We start from the raw sequence: 9,816 nt of genomic DNA, 5'->3' as shown, positions 1-9,816 counted from the left end.
CGCAAGGCCGAATTCGCACACCAGGATTTGCAGATTCGGCACCAGCGGTAATGTCACTCCTTGGCGGAGTATCGCTTCGTGAACGGCCGCAAATCCCACCGGGAGAATTGACGCCTTATCATCCGCAGTCGGCGGGCGCAGCTTCACAGAGCCCGGCAGCCGGAACGTCCGCTTCATCTTGCTAACAGCGGCGAGAGTCATCCGCCCTCCCGACTCGTCGACGGGGGTGCCATCCCGGAGTAACCACGCGGACTCAGCGTCCTCTCCCGCTGTTTCCTCATCCCCAGCGGACCCGCTGGCGGCACTGTTGCTCGCCAGGCGCTCGTCGCGCCTAGCTTTGGCGGCCGCCACCTCACCCGCCTTAGAGCTCTCCGGACGTGACGTACGACCCATGGCTATTGCCCAAGGTATGGTCTGTAGCGGCTCAACCTCTAGCGGTTCCGGCAGTGAGGTTCCTGCATGGGCAGACGGACGCAACGAGTCAATAAATACCCTATCCGCCGCGCTGAACGACACGTCAGACCCGGAATCCTCACTGCTCGATATCTCTATGACGTTAGCCATCCCAAACCCTAAAACCCACCAGTTAGCACAAGCACAGATCTAGCCTATTCTTACATCAGTTATCGACAAGAACATCAGTCACAGTTTACCCAGAAATCACAAAAACAGGAACAAATAACCAACAAACACTGAACCCAGATTCGACCATCTAGCAAACCCAGAAATCCCAACTGTCAAAAACACCAAAACCCATCCCCCAAAGCCCACTTTACACACTCAGAACACCCCAAATTCACAAAACCCAGAAAACTGACAACAACAAGTACATAGAAATTCAGTGGAACAGGGATAGGATTCAGAGAACCAACCTTACTGATGAAACCTTTGCTGTGATTGCAAGCGCTTGTCCTCACCAATAGAAACCTCGTTCCCAAGACCCGGTGACTCCACAGCTTTCGCCCCGCAGGACTCTATTCGCAAATCGCAGAGAGCTTGAGGACGACGACTCGGGTTTGAAGTTTTCACAAAATGTCAAATCTCGCTAAGGTTCCCCCCCCTTTTATGTCAACATCAACGCGTTCTAGGCCGTCCGCTAAAATACGACATCACACACCAGCCGTACACGTGTCACCACTTTTCACTTACTCTCCGGATTAACCGAGGCGTCGCCTCGGTTACGAAATCCATCATTACTATCATTAATGGCGAGTAGACGGCTACGCTTAGGGAACAGGCCTGCGCACGCTAACCCTCTACGGGTTCAACACGTGTTTACCACCACCAGACGAAGCGTCTGGTGGAGGTAACCACTTGCAATGGATTCCCCAACCGTCCGAAGTCTCCGCTGAGCGAAACCCCGCCAGCGGAACTTCTCCCTTGTCATTTTCCAAGTGACGAAGTCTCCGCTGAGCGACACCCCGCCAGCGGAACTTCTCCCTTGTCATTTTCCAAGTGACGAAGTCTCCGCTGAGCGAAACCCCGCCAGCGGAACTTCTCCCTTGTCATTTTCCAAGTGACGAAGTCTCCGCTGAGCGACACCCCGCCAGCGGAACTTCTCCCTTGTCATTTTCCAAGTGACGAAGTCTCCGCTGAGCGAAACCCCGCCAGCGGAACTTCTCCCTTGTCATTTTCCAAGTGACGAAGTCTCCGCTGAGCGACACCCCGCCAGCGGAACTTCTCCCTTGTCATTTTCCAAGTGACGAAGTCTCCGCTGAGCGAAACCCCGCCAGCGGAACTTCTCCCTTGTCATTTTCCAAGTGACGAAGTCTCCGCTGAGCGAAACCCCGCCAGCGGAACTTCTCCCTTGACATCTTGCAAGTGGGGCATCTTCCGCTACACACCTCTAGCGGAGCCCCTTATCATCTTGCAGACCGCGTACTTTGTTCAGCGCAGTATCGCTCAATAAAATACCGCCAGGCACGTCTACTGGACGCTGCTTCCTGCTCCAATCAGCGGGGGGACTTCCGCCAGCGGCGGATCCCGAGGCCACGCCTCACTCTGACAACGACCGCCACGCGGCGTTACCGTCAGACGGTCCCTACGGGACACGGGGACTTGTGTCAACAGTCTACGACGGCCCTGATCAGGCACGTTGACCCCCGTCACTTGGGTGCTAAAGATTGGGCTCGCTACCCAACACCCTCTGCTCCATGCAGCTCCCCCTCAACAAACAATTTACGGACCATCCGGAGGTCTATCTTAGCCGGGGAGTGGGGGACTCCCTAGGGGGCCTAGCAGAGGCCCACCCGAAAGGGTATAAAGCGTTTGATCAGTAAAATCCATGGTTGACAACGCACTGACGCTAATTATGCTCTTGCAAGCCTAGCGGAAGAAAACGCTTCGAACCGCCGAACAACTCCCCAACCAAGATTGCCCTCCTTGACTGGGGAATTGGGGGACTTGTACATACATGTACATTTGCAAGCATAATTAGCTATAATGGGCCACGCTCGTTCAACCGCCAAAGGTACTAATTCCAACCAAGGGAATGACATGCAAACACACCGCCAGGCGGGCTACAACCTCGGCGGCGGATCACCCCCAGATCACCGCCAACGCGCCGCCACGCGCTGCGCCAAGGTAGCATCAGAAGCTCCCAGAGCTGGGGACTGAAGCACATCAGTCCCACATCGAAAACAAGGAGAAGATCAACCTCTTCCTCACCTATAAAAGGTTCTCTCCTCTCTCCTCATTAATTACGCATTCAATACTTACCTACTGTTACTATGACAACATAAATACATTGACTAACTTAGGCATCGGAGAGTTGAAGACCGCCCAACGCGGTCTCCCTCTGACGCCCTTTGTATTTTACTTGACAGGTAGCGGAGACTTTGAGAACGTCACAAGTATCGATCCGCCCGCCGGATCAGCGTTAACAAAGGTTCAGCTACCGCCGAACTTTTAGACATTAACATCATTCAAAATTATGTAAACAAATGTAGTCCGCTAGATAAAATTAAAACGAATATTGTGCTAATCAAATGGTTAAATATTTTCCGATTTGGTTTATTTTTTTGTAGGATTCATGTTTGTGTATGTAATTAGAGAATGAATATTTATATTATTACTCTACATGCTAAAAAATTAAAAAAAATCCTAGGGCTGTCACTCGGTCGGTTCGGATCATTACCAACTTCAAAACCAAAGCTTTCGGTTTCAAAATCTTAGGGCTGTCACTCAATTTCATAAATTGTCGTAAACTTTGCGTCCACCTATTTATTCTTCAATTCCTTTGCACATATTTTATCAATTTTCAATAAAACTAGTTGTCTAACGATCTTTTACCGGGTTACCCGACAATATGTGACCTATTTTGTATAAATTCATTAATATATATACTACTGGGTAAATCTATGGTATGTTAACATTTCTCATACATCAACTATTTTTACCACTTTAAGGACTCATGTTACCACTTTGAGGACTAATATTACTATTTTGAGGACTCATATGGTAAACTAAGAAAATTTACCACTTTAAGGACTCATGTTACCACTTTGAGGACTAATATTACTATTTTGAGGACTCATGTGGTAACTAAGAAAATTTACCACTTTAAGGACTCATGTCACCACTTTGAGGACTAATATTACTATTTTGAGGACTCATTTTACCACTTTTAGGACAATTGTATGCATGTCATACGTTAACACATTGTAGAATTTTTCTATACTACTAAAGTACTAATCTAGTAGTAGTAATAATGTTAGGGCTGTCATGTCCGTCAAATCGGTTTATACACGTTACCAACTTCAAAATTAAAGATTTCGGTTTCAAAATTAAGCTACTAATTACCAACCAAAATTTTCGATATTCAATAATTTCTACCAAATTCAGTATTTCAGTTTTTGGTATTATCAACTTTACAACAAGTATTTGTTTAGATTATATATTAGAATGAACAATACTATTTTTTTTTACTCAGTTTTATAAATTATCGTAAACTTTGCTTTCATCTACTAAATTTTTCAATTTCTTTGCACATATGACACAGAGTTTTATCCATTTTCAATAAAACAAGTTATCTCTATTGATCTTTTATCGGGTTTCCTAACAATATATGACCTATTTTGTCTAAGTTCATTAATATATATACTATTAATCTAGTAGTAGTAATAATGTTAATACTATTGTAAAAATATTCATGCATAATTCTTAATATACATGTGTGTATTGAAAAATAGAAAATATATATATTATATACTCGGTAAATTCGGCATTTATCAAAATCAAACCATAATTTTTGGTAATTTTCGATGTCAGTTTTATCGATTTCGATTACCAAAAAGTCGACTTACCGAACCTAAAACATCGGGTTGGTATTCCGTCGGTTTAGTAAGGGCCAGATGATGCACTTTTTTTTCTAGCAAATTATAGTTATAGCAGAGAAGCCAATTTCAATTAGGAAACCAAATGACAGGATCACATTTCATATATATATATATATAGGACATCCAACTTTCACCCGAATCCTTCTTCACACACACACACACACACACATATATATATGGTATATATGGGACATATGCAAAACTATTGCGAACGTGACAAACTATTTCGTCTGGTACCAACACATATGCAAAACAGATTGCAGAAATTGGAGAAGATACGGGTAGGTGACTGTTCTTCACTACTAGAGATTTTTGAATTCAGAAGATTGAGTAGTGTCAATGAAGGGGATGCTTGTGAGTCAGCTGGGAAAAACACTTTCACATATTTCCCAACAAGATCAAGGAACAACGCAAACAAACTAGAAGATCATGGATGTCAAACAATTTCATTAAGCTTGCTTTCAGAATCTGAGATATCTAGGAATTTGGTGTTGTCTAAGTTTGAAAACTCTGCTCTCCCCTTCAATTGCCAGAGGTCTTGTGAAGCTCCAAACACTAAGGATCAACAACTGTGAGAAGATTGAAGAGATAGTAGCAGCAGAGGGTGATGAAGAAACAGAGGATGACAACACCTTCACTCAGCTATCGACTTTGACACTTGGGTCTACCAAATCTCGGAAGCTTTTCCAAAGGCAAATATGCTTTCCCTAAGGCATATATATGTGTGTCTATATATATATATAGCCATAATTTGATCTTAAGTAGGGCACTCCGAAGAAAAAAACTGAGATTCTACCAAAACTGAAAAAAAAAATTAAAAATTAAATCTTCTCCACTTAACTCCCCGTTAACTTTGTAGTAATGTTTTGTGGCTGAAAGTTGTCTATGTGTAAACTTCTAGGTTTTGATAAGATCAATTTTTTTTTTTTATTACATATTTTATTAATCAAATAATTTTTTAGATTGACAATTTTTCATGATCGAGATATAATTTATCTTTGAAAAATTAGAAAAGTGCTTTTTCTGCAACTGCTGCTATTAATATCAGCAGCCACTTCTACAGCCCAACGAACAAATGCTATAGCCCCTCAAGTGTAAGTCAGACCTGCTGACTGCCAAGAGAAATGTGGGAATGTTAGCATTCCCTATCCATTTGGAACAAGAAGGGGTTGTTTCGATGATGATAATTTTCTCATTATTTGTACTGACACACACTATAACCCTCCAAAGCCATTTCTCAGAGACAGTGAGGTTGAGGTCACTAAAATATCTGCTAATGGCAAGCTATATGTTACGCAAGGCTTAATAGCCAATTTGCTACGTACCCTAGGTTTCATCATGGTGTCAATTTGCTACCCTAAGTTTTATTTCAGCCAATTTACTATCCTAGGTTTTCACAATTAGCCAATTTGCTACCCTAAGTATTATTTCTGCCAATTTGCTACCTTATGTTTTCCAAATTAGCCAATTTGCTACATTTTCTTCATATTAATTTGTCCATTTCTTTATCCAAATATGGATTAATTTTGAAAATCTAAGATAGCAAATGGCTAATTTTGAAAATTTAGGAAAGCAGCCTTCTCCAACCCAAAGGGTTAAAGGTCCAAATGGCTAAAATTTGACCCTATTCATCTCCAACCCAAATAGTTAAGGATTAAATGGCCATTTTTTAGGGCTAAGACCATCTCCAATGGATGTGTCAAATCCACGTGGAGGCTTTTACTAGTAACAAAAGACATATGGAAGCACTCCAACCCATAGGTCTTTTCCTACGTGTAAATGACATATGGAGTTGGGCTGTCAAATTTGACAGTGTTCTCTCAATCTGTCTTTTGTTTTTTAATCATTATTTCTCTCTCTTCCTTCTCTCTCGTCTCTCTCTCTCTCGCTTCTTTCCCCACAGAACTTCTTTCTCTTTCCTTCTCCAGTTCTGCATCTTCTCATCTTCTCAGGCAATTGACCCACAATAACATCGACCGGTGTCAACTTGGACGTAGTCCTTCAACTGGGTTTTGATTCCAAGCTTTACGAAGGAGAGACCGACCTCGGAAGGGTGGCCGTTGCCGCCCAATTCCAGATCCACAACAGATGAAGAAACAGAGAGGAGGCTCTGGCTATGGCACCGAGCGTCGTCGACTTTTAACCCTGAAGTTTGGGATTGGACCCAGAAGCAAGAAGGAGACTAAACCCCGAAGAAGAAGAGTGAATGGTTTTCCAATTGTGAATGGTTTTCCAATTATGAATGGGTAGATGGGTGAGACTCGATTTTATTTGGGTGATTTGGGTAGATGGAATAAGATTTGTTTGCTTTGGGATTGAAAAGTTATCTCCTGCAATTGTTGGCTTGTTGCCCATCAAAGAAGAAAAAAGAAACAGAATGAAGAAGAAGAAAGAAGATCAGATCGAAGAAAAAAGAAACAGAAAGAAGAAGAAGAAAGAAGATCAGATCGAAGAGATAATGCAGAAAAGATAAAAAAATAGTTTTCTTTTTGTTATAAAAAATTTCAAAAAATAATAAAATAATATTTAAATATAACTAATCCATTGGACTAAAAATTTGTCAAAAATGACCATGACACGTCATCCTTCAAATTCGAATTTGACATAAGCTTTTTGACTAACCCGTTGGAGATGCTCTAAAGTGCAAGGTTAAGGGCTAAATATACCCCTTCATTTAGCCCTATAGCCCTTAAAAAAAATTGGATTAGAAAGTGGGGAGGCCCACTTCATGTGATAAATTTTGCATGCATGTGTGAGTGTACATTCAAAATATGAAATCAATGGTCCATATTAATGGCATCACATAATCTGTTGGCTATAAATGGCCAAATGACACCAGCAACAGGTAGTTGTGCTGACGTCATCTTTTTTTTTTTTTTTTAAAATTTTTTTTACCACACTATAAATACATATCACCTCAACCTTATTTTTTTCACATCTTCCTTCTACTTCCTCATATATATCTCTCTATTCTCAATCCATCAAGATAACATATGCCACATATATAAAATTGTATAAGAAATCTACAACATTGCTTATGAAATGGAATTTGAAAAGTACAACAGCAAAAATATTTTTATCATAAAAATGATTTCAATTACTATAAGTAAGAATCTGATAAAAAATAAGAACATATATATATATATATATATATATATATATATATATATATATATATATATATATAACATATTCAAATTTTTAAAATATATTTTACGGCTATAATTTAGCCTTGTGGGTTGGAGATGGCCTAAATTGGTTAATCTTGAAAGCTTAGAGTAGCGAATTTGATGAAAAGGTAGTGGAGCCAGAATTTGATCTCAAGTATGGCACTCTCAATTTTATTTAGAAAAAAAAAAAAAAACTCGGAACTTAAACTATAAACTTCGGTTGTCATTTGGTTTGCTAATTATCGAATCGACCGAATACCAACTGATGTTTTAGGTTCGGTAAATCGACTTTTTGGTAATCAAAATCAATAAAATTGAAATAAAAAATTACCGAAAAAGTTGGTTTGGTTTTGGTAAATGCAGAATTAACGGAGAATCTAAATATTAGCTATATATCTTCTAGTTTTCAATACACACATGTATATTAAGAATTATAAGCATGAATACTTTTACAATAGTATTAACATTATTCCTGCTATTAGATTAATAATATATATATTAATGAACTTAGACAAAATAGGTCATATATTGTTATGCAACCCAATAAAAGATCAATAGATATGTCACGCCTCGAATTTCAAATAAAGGAATTCGAATCCGAAACGCGATAAATTATCAAGCCTAAAAAAAACACTCAGAAAAATTTTCATTTAACTAAGCAACAAAACAAACCGAGCTCACAAATGTTGTAACATCCCGTATCTTAATTCACCGGTTACTAGTCATTTGGACAGTAAACGACAATTCGATTTACTTTTACTCTTTTTCGGTAACTTTAGTGGCCCTAAAAGTTAACTTTTTGTTCGGGTCAAAATTTGAGGAAATGTTCTGTATGAAAGTTGTAGAGGACGTTAAACCGAGCACGTGCATATGTGGTACGTAAAAATCGGAGCTCATATGCGAAAGTTATAAGCGAAATTGTGAAAGTTACTGTTCACGGTAAGTTTCTATAAATATAGGAAGTCACTGTGGTAAGTTTCCAAATTTGGGAAACTTACCCGGCTCTTTCTCTCTCCTCTCCCCCGACCTCTCTCTTTTCCGGTTCGGCCATTTTCGTCCTCCCTTCGATTCTTCACTTTCCGGCCACCAGCCGGCGTGCAACCGGTCACCAGAGGAGCGCCTCCTCCCTCCCAACACGCTAGTAACCTTGGTTTTCGAAGATTTGGCCGGAAAAGCTCGGAATTGACCTAAGAAGATCACTGTAGCAGTTGGGGTTTTTCGGCGATTTCCGGCGATTCCGACCACCTCCGGCCACCAAATCGCCGTCGAAGGTTTGGTTTTCATCACTGATCATTTCCCCTATGGCCTTGTATCATGATTTATTGTGTAGAAGTCGAATTGACGAAATGAAATTCTAGGGTTCTTGGAAATTTCTGGGTTTGTGTTCATCAAATGATTTCGGCTGTTTTTACTTGTTATTTGGATGTGTTGTAGTTGAGAAAGAGGTTAGGTTTGTTGTTTTGCAGCTACTGCCAAAATTTGGTGGCCATCGGAGGTGGTGGCCGCCGGCGCGTGGGGCCCACGCGCTGCCACTGTTGGTGGCGCGTGGAGGTGTGTGGGGCAGTGTTTTAATTCCAGTTTTTAGCCCATTGAATTGTGTAAATGTTGTAGAGCTTGTATGTGAAGTTTGGTGATTTTTGGAGAAGCTTGGAATTAATTATGAATTTTTGAAGTTTAGGGTTTCGATTATCGAATTATGTGAATCCGACCGTCGGATATCTCTCGGTTCTGACTTGGAACCTTTAAGATAACGAATTGGTATTAGTGGTAGAATGTGGGTTGAATCCGAGGAGAAGTGGAGATGTGATTATGAGGAATTGATTTTAGGAATCGTATTAATTTGTTGAATAGTTATTCACGGAATATAATTGTGTACAGGATGACGCACCGAGCGATTGCTCGACGAAGGAACTCGTATGCGTGATCACCGGAATAGTACTGTGAGTGGACTTTTATTTTTAAAGAATGATGCATGCATTTATTTTTCTAGAAATAATAATTTATTTATCATTTTATTATCGAGCATAATATTTTGCCTTGGATTATAATTTTGGCATTGTTTTTCCATATGAATTTCATATACGAATCTATTATGCTCAGATTTGGATTTCATGATTTGTTTTCGGAATATGATTAAATTTTCAGAGATTAATTATAATTTATTTTCAATTATGATTCGGGAATGGATTTTGAGCCTTTGATAAGTATCTTCGATATATGGTTTTTATTTGAAATCATGATTTAAGTGATTTTCGACGAATTACTTTCCGAGGTGATTTCCGGAATTTATTAAAATATTTTATTCGTCG

The sequence above is a fragment of the Rosa rugosa genome, chromosome 1 (assembly GCF_958449725.1).
Source record: "Rosa rugosa chromosome 1, drRosRugo1.1, whole genome shotgun sequence".
Taxonomy (NCBI): Eukaryota; Viridiplantae; Streptophyta; class Magnoliopsida; order Rosales; family Rosaceae; genus Rosa; species Rosa rugosa.
This window is presented reverse-complemented; position numbering follows the sequence as displayed.